This window comes from Aulonocara sp. 'chitande type north' Nkhata Bay, linkage group LG16 (assembly GCF_057382095.1).
Source record: "Aulonocara sp. 'chitande type north' Nkhata Bay isolate Kocher_YH1m ecotype deep benthic linkage group LG16, A_spYH_male_GT1.1, whole genome shotgun sequence".
Classification (NCBI taxonomy): Eukaryota; Metazoa; Chordata; class Actinopteri; order Cichliformes; family Cichlidae; genus Aulonocara; species Aulonocara sp. 'chitande type north' Nkhata Bay.
In genome coordinates, this window is record NC_141359.1 from 37982874 (window position 1) to 37995894 (window position 13021).

The following is a 13021-nucleotide window of genomic DNA, read 5'->3' on the forward strand; positions in this document are numbered from 1 at the left end:
TTCCAGTGTTAGAAAATCAGCACTGCTCAGTGTTAGTCTTTGTTAATCTTCAAAACTGACTAGGTTACTTTTAAACATATAACACTGTCAAAAGTGTTAATTCAACACTCAACAGTGTTGTGTGGACCCATATAGACACTCTCTAGTGTTAATTTAACACTGGAGATTTTGCTGTGTAGCCTCTTTAGTTAGATTCATTTTAAATTTTGTCCCTCGAAGATAAATGGGCCCTAGTGACAGTTCGTTGCTGCTACAGGTGATTGTTTTACTCCTTTAGCAATGGCTTAAAAAATGAAGAAATCACACTGACTATTTGTCTCTTAATCATAGGGCCTTAAATTCTCTATACATGACAGTGAATATTTTAAAGACAATAGCTTGAAACTTATCTTTCTCATACAGTTTATTTAATGTTTCAAAATCCTCTTCAAAAATGCACTGTATATTCATTTTCTATCTGTTACACACGAAGACTGAGACCAGCCAGATTCAGAAGACTGTGAGCTGCCTAAAGCCGCAACCAAACAGCTTTCCAAACAATGATCTGGACCTGAAACATCCAGAGCCTGAAAGGGTAAATATAATCCAGTGTACCACTTAATGAACTAATAATTTAATCTATCATCATTCTTTATGGATGCTGTGTGTGTGTGTGTTTGGCAGTCACCTGGGTGTGATGTGATTTACATGGACCGTGGCTTGTAGGTCCTTTTCATTGTTTCAAAGTGCAAGTCTGGATAACATCTGAGTGTGTGTGTGTGTGTGTTAACCACCCAAATGTGACTTAGGAGGACCACACTGTTATTGGGGGACTCCGTCAAAGTTTGCTTCATGGTGACATCACTCTGGTTTTAGGAGGGGTCTTCTCGTATGTCTTGACAGTTTGACCTACAGCATGCAGAACTGACTGCATGTGCTTTGTTTCTATGTTGAAATTTTTTGAAACTCAGGCTTGAACATTAAGATAGATAGTACTATACAACTTCTTAACTTGTTTTAGGCACTTTTTACTGCTTTAGTGCATGGGCTCTCTCTGGCTGTGTACTCTGGCTTCTTCCCACAGTCCAAAGATGTAGCTTATGGGGTTAGGTTAACTGGTGATTCAAAACTGCCCTTTGGTGTGAATGCAAATGCTTGTCCTTCCATGTTAGACTGGTGATCTGTCCAGGTTGTACTGCCCTATGGTAGCTGGTATAGGCCCCAAAACTGCTACCCCACAATCCTGATAAGGATAAGTGGAAGAGGATGGATGATTGCAAAGGAATCAGTTGTTAATTATTGTAGCCAGTATTTTTTTCAGAAGAAAACATTTCTTGAGTGGAAAGCCCGCCCCCCCCCCCCCCCCCCCCCCCCCCACACACACACACACACACACGCAAATTAAAAACAGAAGCACAGGCCTGCCCAGTACAGTTGCAAGAAGAGCACTTGGTCTAATCTTTGTGCCATCTTTTCTTTGTTGCAGGATCTTGATGAAGAAATGCCTCAGCAAGGCTCAGAAGCCATGCATTCTTCTTCAGTGCAAGATTTTGAAGAGGTAACATTGACCTAGGACAGATTTTAATGAATGTTTCTCATGCACGATGTGTACCTTACGCTATTTGCCGATAGTGAAATGGTTTATTCATCCTCTTGAGTGATGCATTTTTAGTAACTGTCAGATTACTGTTCTTTTGTCTTCATTCTCTATCTGTTACACACGAAGACTGAGACCAGCCAGATTCAGAAGACTGTGAGCTGCCTAAAGCCGCAACCAAACAGCTTTCCAAACAATGATCTGGACCTGAAACATCCAGAGCCTGAAAGGGTAAATATAATCCAGTGTACCACTTAATGAACTAATAATTTAATCTATCATCATTCTTTATGGATGCTGTGTGTGTGTGTGTTTGGCTGTCACCTGGGTGTGATGTGATTTACATGGACCGTGGCTTGTAGGTCCTTTTCATTGTTTCAAAGTGCAAGTCTGGATAACATCTGAGTGTGTGTGTGTGTGTGTGTGTGTGTGTTAACCACCCAAATGTGACTTAGGAGGACCACACTGTTATTGGGGGACTCCGTCAAAGTTTGCTTCATGGTGACATCACTCTGGTTTTAGGAGGGGTCTTCTCGTATGTCTTGACAGTTTGACCTACAGCATGCAGAACTGACTGCATGTGCTTTGTTTCTATGTTGAAATTTTTTGAAACTCAGGCTTGAACATTAAGATAGATAGTACTATACAACTTCTTAACTTGTTTTAGGCACTTTTTACTGCTTTAGTGCATGGGCTCTCTCTGGCTGTGTACTCTGGCTTCTTCCCACAGTCCAAAGATGTAGCTTATGGGGTTAGGTTAACTGGTGATTCAAAACTGCCCTTTGGTGTGAATGCAAATGCTTGTCCTTCCATGTTAGACTGGTGATCTGTCCAGGTTGTACTGCCCTATGGTAGCTGGTATAGGCCCCAAAACTGCTACCCCACACTCCTGATAAGGATAAGTGGAAGAGGATGGATGATTGCAAAGGAATCAGTTGTTAATTATTGTAGCCAGTATTTTTTTCAGAAGAAAACATTTCTTGAGTGGAAAGCCCCCCCCCCCCCCCCACACACACACACACACACACACACATGCAAATTAAAAACAGAAGCACAGGCCTGCCCAGTACAGTTGCAAGAAGAGCACTTGGTCTAATCTTTGTGCCATCTTTTCTTTGTTGCAGGATCTTGATGAAGAAATGCCTCAGCAAGGCTCAGAAGCCATGCATTCTTCTTCAGTGCAAGATTTTGAAGAGGTAACATTGACCTAGGACAGATTTTAATGAATGTTTCTCATGCACGATGTGTACCTTACGCTATTTGCCGATAGTGAAATGGTTTATTCATCCTCTTGAGTGATGCATTTTTAGTAACTGTCAGATTACTGTTCTTTTGTCTTCATTCTCTATCTGTTACACACGAAGACTGAGACCAGCCAGATTCAGAAGACTGTGAGCTGCCTAAAGCCGCAACCAAACAGCTTTCCAAACCATGATCTGGACCTGAAACATCCAGAGCCTGAAAGGGTAAATATAATCCAGTGTACCACTTAATGAACTAATAATTTAATCTATCATCATTCTTTATGGATGCTGTGTGTGTGTGTGTTTGGCTGTCACCTGGGTGTGATGTGATTTACATGGACCGTGGCTTGTAGGTCCTTTTCATTGTTTCAAAGTGCAAGTCTGGATAACATCTGAGTGTGTGTGTGTGTGTGTGTGTGTTAACCACCCAAATGTGACTTAGGAGGACCACACTGTTATTGGGGGACTCCGTCAAAGTTTGCTTCATGGTGACATCACTCTGGTTTTAGGAGGGGTCTTCTCGTATGTCTTGACAGTTTGACCTACAGCATGCAGAACTGACTGCATGTGCTTTGTTTCTATGTTGAAATTTTTTGAAACTCAGGCTTGAACATTAAGATAGATAGTACTATACAACTTCTTAACTTGTTTTAGGCACTTTTTACTGCTTTAGTGCATGGGCTCTCTCTGGCTGTGTACTCTGGCTTCTTCCCACAGTCCAAAGATGTAGCTTATGGGGTTAGGTTAACTGGTGATTCAAAACTGCCCTTTGGTGTGAATGCAAATGCTTGTCCTTCCATGTTAGACTGGTGATCTGTCCAGGTTGTACTGCCCTATGGTAGCTGGTATAGGCCCCAAAACTGCTACCCCACACTCCTGATAAGGATAAGTGGAAGAGGATGGATGATTGCAAAGGAATCAGTTGTTAATTATTGTAGCCAGTATTTTTTTCAGAAGAAAACATTTCTTGAGTGGAAAGCCCCCCCCCCCCCCCCCCCCCCCCCCACACACACACACACACACACATGCAAATTAAAAACAGAAGCACAGGCCTGCCCAGTACAGTTGCAAGAAGAGCACTTGGTCTAATCTTTGTGCCATCTTTTCTTTGTTGCAGGATCTTGATGAAGAAATGCCTCAGCAAGGCTCAGAAGCCATGCATTCTTCTTCAGTGCAAGATTTTGAAGAGGTAACATTGACCTAGGACAGATTTTAATGAATGTTTCTCATGCACGATGTGTACCTTACGCTATTTGCCGATAGTGAAATGGTTTATTCATCCTCTTGAGTGATGCATTTTTAGTAACTGTCAGATTACTGTTCTTTTGTCTTCATTCTCTATCTGTTACACACGAAGACTGAGACCAGCCAGATTCAGAAGACTGTGAGCTGCCTAAAGCCGCAACCAAACAGCTTTCCAAACAATGATCTGGACCTGAAACATCCAGAGCCTGAAAGGGTAAATATAATCCAGTGTACCACTTAATGAACTAATAATTTAATCTATCATCATTCTTTATGGATGCTGTGTGTGTGTGTGTTTGGCTGTCACCTGGGTGTGATGTGATTTACATGGACCGTGGCTTGTAGGTCCTTTTCATTGTTTCAAAGTGCAAGTCTGGATAACATCTGAGTGTGTGTGTGTGTGTGTTAACCACCCAAATGTGACTTAGGAGGACCACACTGTTATTGGGGGACTCCGTCAAAGTTTGCTTCATGGTGACATCACTCTGGTTTTAGGAGGGGTCTTCTCGTATGTCTTGACAGTTTGACCTACAGCATGCAGAACTGACTGCATGTGCTTTGTTTCTATGTTGAAATTTTTTGAAACTCAGGCTTGAACATTAAGATAGATAGTACTATACAACTTCTTAACTTGTTTTAGGCACTTTTTACTGCTTTAGTGCATGGGCTCTCTCTGGCTGTGTACTCTGGCTTCTTCCCACAGTCCAAAGATGTAGCTTATGGGGTTAGGTTAACTGGTGATTCAAAACTGCCCTTTGGTGTGAATGCAAATGCTTGTCCTTCCATGTTAGACTGGTGATCTGTCCAGGTTGTACTGCCCTATGGTAGCTGGTATAGGCCCCAAAACTGCTACCCCACAATCCTGATAAGGATAAGTGGAAGAGGATGGATGATTGCAAAGGAATCAGTTGTTAATTATTGTAGCCAGTATTTTTTTCAGAAGAAAACATTTCTTGAGTGGAAAGCCCGCCCCCCCCCCCCCCCCCCCCACACACACACACACACACACATGCAAATTAAAAACAGAAGCACAGGCCTGCCCAGTACAGTTGCAAGAAGAGCACTTGGTCTAATCTTTGTGCCATCTTTTCTTTGTTGCAGGATCTTGATGAAGAAATGCCTCAGCAAGGCTCAGAAGCCATGCATTCTTCTTCAGTGCAAGATTTTGAAGAGGTAACATTGACCTAGGACAGATTTTAATGAATGTTTCTCATGCACGATGTGTACCTTACGCTATTTGCCGATAGTGAAATGGTCTATTCATCCTCTTGAGTGATGCATTTTTAGTAACTGTCAGATTACTGTTCTTTTGTCTTCATTCTCTATCTGTTACACACGAAGACTGAGACCAGCCAGATTCAGAAGACTGTGAGCTGCCTAAAGCCGCAACCAAACAGCTTTCCAAACAATGATCTGGACCTGAAACATCCAGAGCCTGAAAGGGTAAATATAATCCAGTGTACCACTTAATGAACTAATAATTTAATCTATCATCATTCTTTATGGATGCTGTGTGTGTGTGTGTTTGGCAGTCACCTGGGTGTGATGTGATTTACATGGACCGTGGCTTGTAGGTCCTTTTCATTGTTTCAAAGTGCAAGTCTGGATAACATCTGAGTGTGTGTGTGTGTGTGTGTTAACCACCCAAATGTGACTTAGGAGGACCACACTGTTATTGGGGGACTCCGTCAAAGTTTGCTTCATGGTGACATCACTCTGGTTTTAGGAGGGGTCTTCTCGTATGTCTTGACAGTTTGACCTACAGCATGCAGAACTGACTGCATGTGCTTTGTTTCTATGTTGAAATTTTTTGAAACTCAGGCTTGAACATTAAGATAGATAGTACTATACAACTTCTTAACTTGTTTTAGGCACTTTTTACTGCTTTAGTGCGTGGGCTCTCTCTGGCTGTGTACTCTGGCTTCTTCCCACAGTCCAAAGATGTAGCTTATGGGGTTAGGTTAACTGGTGATTCAAAACTGCCCTTTGGTGTGAATGCAAATGCTTGTCCTTCCATGTTAGACTGGTGATCTGTCCAGGTTGTACTGCCCTATGGTAGCTGGTATAGGCCCCAAAACTGCTACCCCACAATCCTGATAAGGATAAGTGGAAGAGGATGGATGATTGCAAAGGAATCAGTTGTTAATTATTGTAGCCAGTATTTTTTTCAGAAGAAAACATTTCTTGAGTGGAAAGCCCCCCCCCACACACACACACACACACACACACACACATGCAAATTAAAAACAGAAGCACAGGCCTGCCCAGTACAGTTGCAAGAAGAGCACTTGGTCTAATCTTTGTGCCATCTTTTCTTTGTTGCAGGATCTTGATGAAGAAATGCCTCAGCAAGGCTCAGAAGCCATGCATTCTTCTTCAGTGCAAGATTTTGAAGAGGTAACATTGACCTAGGACAGATTTTAATGAATGTTTCTCATGCACGATGTGTACCTTACGCTATTTGCCGATAGTGAAATGGTTTATTCATCCTCTTGAGTGATGCATTTTTAGTAACTGTCAGATTACTGTTCTTTTGTCTTCATTCTCTATCTGTTACACACGAAGACTGAGACCAGCCAGATTCAGAAGACTGTGAGCTGCCTAAAGCCGCAACCAAACAGCTTTCCAAACAATGATCTGGACCTGAAACATCCAGAGCCTGAAAGGGTAAATATAATCCAGTGTACCACTTAATGAACTAATAATTTAATCTATCATCATTCTTTATGGATGCTGTGTGTGTGTGTGTTTGGCTGTCACCTGGGTGTGATGTGATTTACATGGACCGTGGCTTGTAGGTCCTTTTCATTGTTTCAAAGTGCAAGTCTGGATAACATCTGAGTGTGTGTGTGTGTGTTAACCACCCAAATGTGACTTAGGAGGACCACACTGTTATTGGGGGACTCCGTCAAAGTTTGCTTCATGGTGACATCACTCTGGTTTTAGGAGGGGTCTTCTCGTATGTCTTGACAGTTTGACCTACAGCATGCAGAACTGACTGCATGTGCTTTGTTTCTATGTTGAAATTTTTTGAAACTCAGGCTTGAACATTAAGATAGATAGTACTATACAACTTCTTAACTTGTTTTAGGCACTTTTTACTGCTTTAGTGCATGGGCTCTCTCTGGCTGTGTACTCTGGCTTCTTCCCACAGTCCAAAGATGTAGCTTATGGGGTTAGGTTAACTGGTGATTCAAAACTGCCCTTTGGTGTGAATGCAAATGCTTGTCCTTCCATGTTAGACTGGTGATCTGTCCAGGTTGTACTGCCCTATGGTAGCTGGTATAGGCCCCAAAACTGCTACCCCACAATCCTGATAAGGATAAGTGGAAGAGGATGGATGATTGCAAAGGAATCAGTTGTTAATTATTGTAGCCAGTATTTTTTTCAGAAGAAAACATTTCTTGAGTGGAAAGCCCCCCCCCACACACACACACACACATGCAAATTAAAAACAGAAGCACAGGCCTGCCCAGTACAGTTGCAAGAAGAGCACTTGGTCTAATCTTTGTGCCATCTTTTCTTTGTTGCAGGATCTTGATGAAGAAATGCCTCAGCAAGGCTCAGAAGCCATGCATTCTTCTTCAGTGCAAGATTTTGAAGAGGTAACATTGACCTAGGACAGATTTTAATGAATGTTTCTCATGCACGATGTGTACCTTACGCTATTTGCCGATAGTGAAATGGTCTATTCATCCTCTTGAGTGATGCATTTTTAGTAACTGTCAGATTACTGTTCTTTTGTCTTCATTCTCTATCTGTTACACACGAAGACTGAGACCAGCCAGATTCAGAAGACTGTGAGCTGCCTAAAGCCGCAACCAAACAGCTTTCCAAACAATGATCTGGACCTGAAACATCCAGAGCCTGAAAGGGTAAATATAATCCAGTGTACCACTTAATGAACTAATAATTTAATCTATCATCATTCTTTATGGATGCTGTGTGTGTGTGTGTTTGGCAGTCACCTGGGTGTGATGTGATTTACATGGACCGTGGCTTGTAGGTCCTTTTCATTGTTTCAAAGTGCAAGTCTGGATAACATCTGAGTGTGTGTGTGTGTGTGTGTTAACCACCCAAATGTGACTTAGGAGGACCACACTGTTATTGGGGGACTCCGTCAAAGTTTGCTTCATGGTGACATCACTCTGGTTTTAGGAGGGGTCTTCTCGTATGTCTTGACAGTTTGACCTACAGCATGCAGAACTGACTGCATGTGCTTTGTTTCTATGTTGAAATTTTTTGAAACTCAGGCTTGAACATTAAGATAGATAGTACTATACAACTTCTTAACTTGTTTTAGGCACTTTTTACTGCTTTAGTGCGTGGGCTCTCTCTGGCTGTGTACTCTGGCTTCTTCCCACAGTCCAAAGATGTAGCTTATGGGGTTAGGTTAACTGGTGATTCAAAACTGCCCTTTGGTGTGAATGCAAATGCTTGTCCTTCCATGTTAGACTGGTGATCTGTCCAGGTTGTACTGCCCTATGGTAGCTGGTATAGGCCCCAAAACTGCTACCCCACAATCCTGATAAGGATAAGTGGAAGAGGATGGATGATTGCAAAGGAATCAGTTGTTAATTATTGTAGCCAGTATTTTTTTCAGAAGAAAACATTTCTTGAGTGGAAAGCCCCCCCCCCCCCCCCCACACACACACACACACACATGCAAATTAAAAACAGAAGCACAGGCCTGCCCAGTACAGTTGCAAGAAGAGCACTTGGTCTAATCTTTGTGCCATCTTTTCTTTGTTGCAGGATCTTGATGAAGAAATGCCTCAGCAAGGCTCAGAAGCCATGCATTCTTCTTCAGTGCAAGATTTTGAAGAGGTAACATTGACCTAGGACAGATTTTAATGAATGTTTCTCATGCACGATGTGTACCTTACGCTATTTGCCGATAGTGAAATGGTTTATTCATCCTCTTGAGTGATGCATTTTTAGTAACTGTCAGATTACTGTTCTTTTGTCTTCATTCTCTATCTGTTACACACGAAGACTGAGACCAGCCAGATTCAGAAGACTGTGAGCTGCCTAAAGCCGCAACCAAACAGCTTTCCAAACAATGATCTGGACCTGAAACATCCAGAGCCTGAAAGGGTAAATATAATCCAGTGTACCACTTAATGAACTAATAATTTAATCTATCATCATTCTTTATGGATGCTGTGTGTGTGTGTGTTTGGCAGTCACCTGGGTGTGATGTGATTTACATGGACGAAGTTTATTAGTTGATATCTGCAACTGAATTGAAAACACCTCACCTTTCCAACTGTCCAAAACAAATAAATGTTGCAATATTTTGCTAACAGTGTCACAATCATCGTCTGGTGTGCACAACAATATCATCTTTGGACAAGTGCATTCAGTGTGTGGGACTGGTTTCCTCCCTCAAGTGGCTTGGCTATAAGTGCAAAGGTGAGACATTTAGTGAATAGGTACATTATATAGTAAAAAGCATTAATGGAGTTCAACAAGTTAAGACTAGCTGAAATGAACACTGCTCCCTTTTTAATTAATGGGTAGTCACGTCTAATTAAAGAAATGTAGTATTACCTCATTGGTGCAGGACCTTGTAAAAATGGTATACTTGGGATTGTCCTCAATTCCCCATTCCATAACATAAACTGCTCAAAATAATAAAGGGAACACTTAAACAATGCGATGTTACTCCAAGTCAGTCACACTTCTGTTATATCAAACTGTTCACTTAGGAAGTAACACTGACAACCAGTTTCACATGCTGTTTTGCAAATAGAGTAGACAACAAGTGGAAATTATAGTCAATTCACCATAATAAAGGACTGGTTCTGCAGGTGGTGACCACAGACCACTTCTCAGCACTTATTCTTTCTGGCTGATGTTATGGTCACTTTTGAATGCTGGCGGTGATTTCATTTTAGTGGTAGCATGAGACAGTCTACAACCCACACAAGTGGCTCAGGTAGTGCAGCTCATCTAGCGTAGCACATCAATGTGAGCTGTGGCAAGAAGGTTTGCTGTGTCTGTTAGTGTAGTGTCCAGAGCATGGAGGTGCTACCTGGATGTGGAGTAGGCCATAGGAGGGCAACAACCCAGCAGCAGGCCTTAAATAGTAAAACTATGTACTATAATTTCCAGTATTTGCTCTGTTTTTTGTCATATCTCGTTGTTAATGTGAGGTTTTTGGGGGGGTTGTATGTGTTTGGTTTTTTTGGTTTTTTTCCCCCACAATTTCTCAGATGAAATTGCATTAAGTGATGCTGAAACAAAGGACAGTGAGAGTGAATCAGATGATGATGACACATCACTCACAATGTCGGCGTGTGGCACCAGTGAGCCTGTACATGCAGTAGCTGATTCCACAAACACAGCGCAGCCCCAAGACACTGTAGATTGTGGTAAGTTACCACTAGCTTGGTTTCTGTGGATAAAATGTTTGTTACAAATATTAAAACTTAATCAAATTGTGTAATCAGCAGATGAAGGACTACTCACAATGCCTGCAGCAAGTGAGACTGCTGCTCCCTCTGAAGGTAAGGGGTGCAGTTGGTTCTCGAAGCTTATTATTGTTTCATCACTTTGCAACATATGGCAAACTGCAGAGTGGTGGCAAAAAGTCACTTGGATGAGTGACAAAATGTTTCTCCCACTGAAAACGCTACGTCCAGATTAACAGAATCAACGTTTTGGGATTTACTTACCTGGATGATTGAGCATGCATCAAGAGACTTTTATTCAACTTTTTATTCAGTCTTTTATTCACAGCGGAACACTAAATGTTGTCTCATTTTAGAAATTTGATAAATTTTCAAACAGAATTTTAGCTCGTTTTGATATTGATGGTAGCAACACATTTCAGAAGTTAGTACAGGGTAGCATCCATTCTTTTAACAAGCAAATGTTTTTTGTTTTTTTTGTTTGGTTTTTTGTTTGTTTTAACTACTACTACTTTATATATCTTCCAGAGAAAAATGCTGCTCAATCCCACAATTCCCGAAGAGCTCCCAAAAACATGTGGTCCAAGGCTGAGGTTGCTGCAGTGATGAGGCATTTGAAAGACCACATAAACGAAGGGAAACTAGCCACCAAAAATGAATGCAGTCATTGCAAATTGGTAGAAGATCCGGTGTTGGCAGGAAGAACAGTTCAAAACATAAGAGATTTTGTAAGAAACAGAGGATTAACTGCAAAAAGGCAGAAAAAAATGAACTAAAATAACTGTTTAGAGAGCTGTGGTTTTACATCTTGGTCAGATTGCCAATTGTTGTTAACACTGATGTTCTGTTTAAAGAAAAAAAAGTTCTTGTTAAATACAGAAGTAGTTTGTATTTCATAATTTTTACATTTAATTTATTTAGGGTTTTTTTTGACGGGTTATATTTAAAATAAAAAATTATAAATGCATATTTTCTCCCCTTAATATTTACCTTTAAACTATTAAAATTCATTTTAAATGTTTTTAATTTTTCTGTTTTCTATATTTTTATATTTCTGTGGGAAGCGTGGGCATTTTTGTCCATAGATTTCTTTTTTTATTTATGGTTAAAATTAATGTTCAGATCCAAGAACACTAATAAAATGATGTTCCAGTAATCCTGTGTCCTGTCAGATGTGTATTCATGGTAATGATGAGCTATTTAAATATTACATCATTGTCCCTTTAAAGACCCAATATTGCTTTTTTTGGACCTCATAAAACACATTGTTGTCAAGTGGACAATGTCTCCAGAAAACACAATAGAGTCTGGTTGGTGTGTATCAGTGTATCTAGACTTCTATAGGGAGTGTATGAGGTCTGAAGTGACCCAAATTTTTTTCAGATTTTTTCGAACACTTTAACCTCGCTCCCTTGGCTCTAAGTCCTTTCAAAAGGGTAGTCCACTTAAACCACCACCGGGCGGATTGACGTAGTATAGTCCCGCCATACCACATAGACCCGTATGTGTGTGTGTGTGTGTGTGTGTGTGTGTGTGTGTGTGTGTGTGTGTGTGTGTGTGTGTGTGTGTTTCTGTCCACTGGTTCTAACACTACACAGATTTTTAAAGTGTTAGTCTTATCTGTGTCAAGGAATGTAGTTATAGTCCTGAGGTTCGCTGAAGATGGAGCAACCTAGCAACCTAGCGGATTAAAAAACACTATATCGGATTCATATCGGTATCGGCAGATATCCAAATTTATGATATCGGTATCGGTATCGGACATAAAAAAGTGGTATCGTGCCATCTCTAGTATGTACATCACATTTGCACACTATCAGAAACTGCCAAAGAGCCCTGGTGGAGTGAGGAGCTGTAAAGAGAAGCAGAGTGCTCTGTTTATATTCTAAAAATGTTTTAAGCTAGCTTGTTTCAAAGATTCTGTACAGCAGCTTTAAATGTTTTCCAAAAGCACACATACACTTAACTTATCAGTGTTTCTCAAACTTTTTACAGTGTGTACCACCTGATAAAAATGTCAAGCTCTCCTAAGTACCACTATGAAAGCACGAAACTCATAAATCTTACAACACAAAATTAGTATTATTAAATTAGTAAAATTAGGGTCTGCAATAAAGATTTTTTTCATACATTGTATAAATTCTACCACAGGCAAAGTTGCCTCCATTTTTATAGTTTTTATTAATATTTTGTAATAATTTATTTGCAATAATTCTGTTTTGGGAGTGTTTTTTGTGTATCTGTATTATATTATACATACACATTAAAAGTGAATCTCTGTCCAAAAAATGCACTCAGTTTACTTTTTACTCACTATGAGCATCATTCATAATTCTCCCCCAGTAATTAAGGTTAGGATATGTATTTTTTCTATTCCAATCCATTCTTCTTTTGCAGCATTTAAATAAGCTTGATCAGATTTCATGGTTTTGTTACAGACTTTTCAAAAAAGTGTTTTGCTTTTCTTTCACAAATGTGGGATTAAATTGTGTTAAAATGTACAAAACAGTCATGTCATGTTTTGTGACGAGGACCCAGGC

General features: G+C 40.5%; 1 long non-coding RNA gene across 1 annotated transcript; it reads left to right on the forward strand.

Annotated features, from left to right (window-relative positions):
- The first annotated feature begins 9634 nt into the window (after window positions 1–9634).
- On the forward strand, window positions 9635–11085 carry LOC147312065 (uncharacterized). The gene is made up of 3 exons (XR_015125500.1): window positions 9635–10442; window positions 10521–10577; window positions 11010–11085. It is a non-coding gene; the product is annotated as an uncharacterized LOC147312065 (long non-coding RNA).
- Window positions 11086–13021: the final 1936 nt, after the last annotated feature.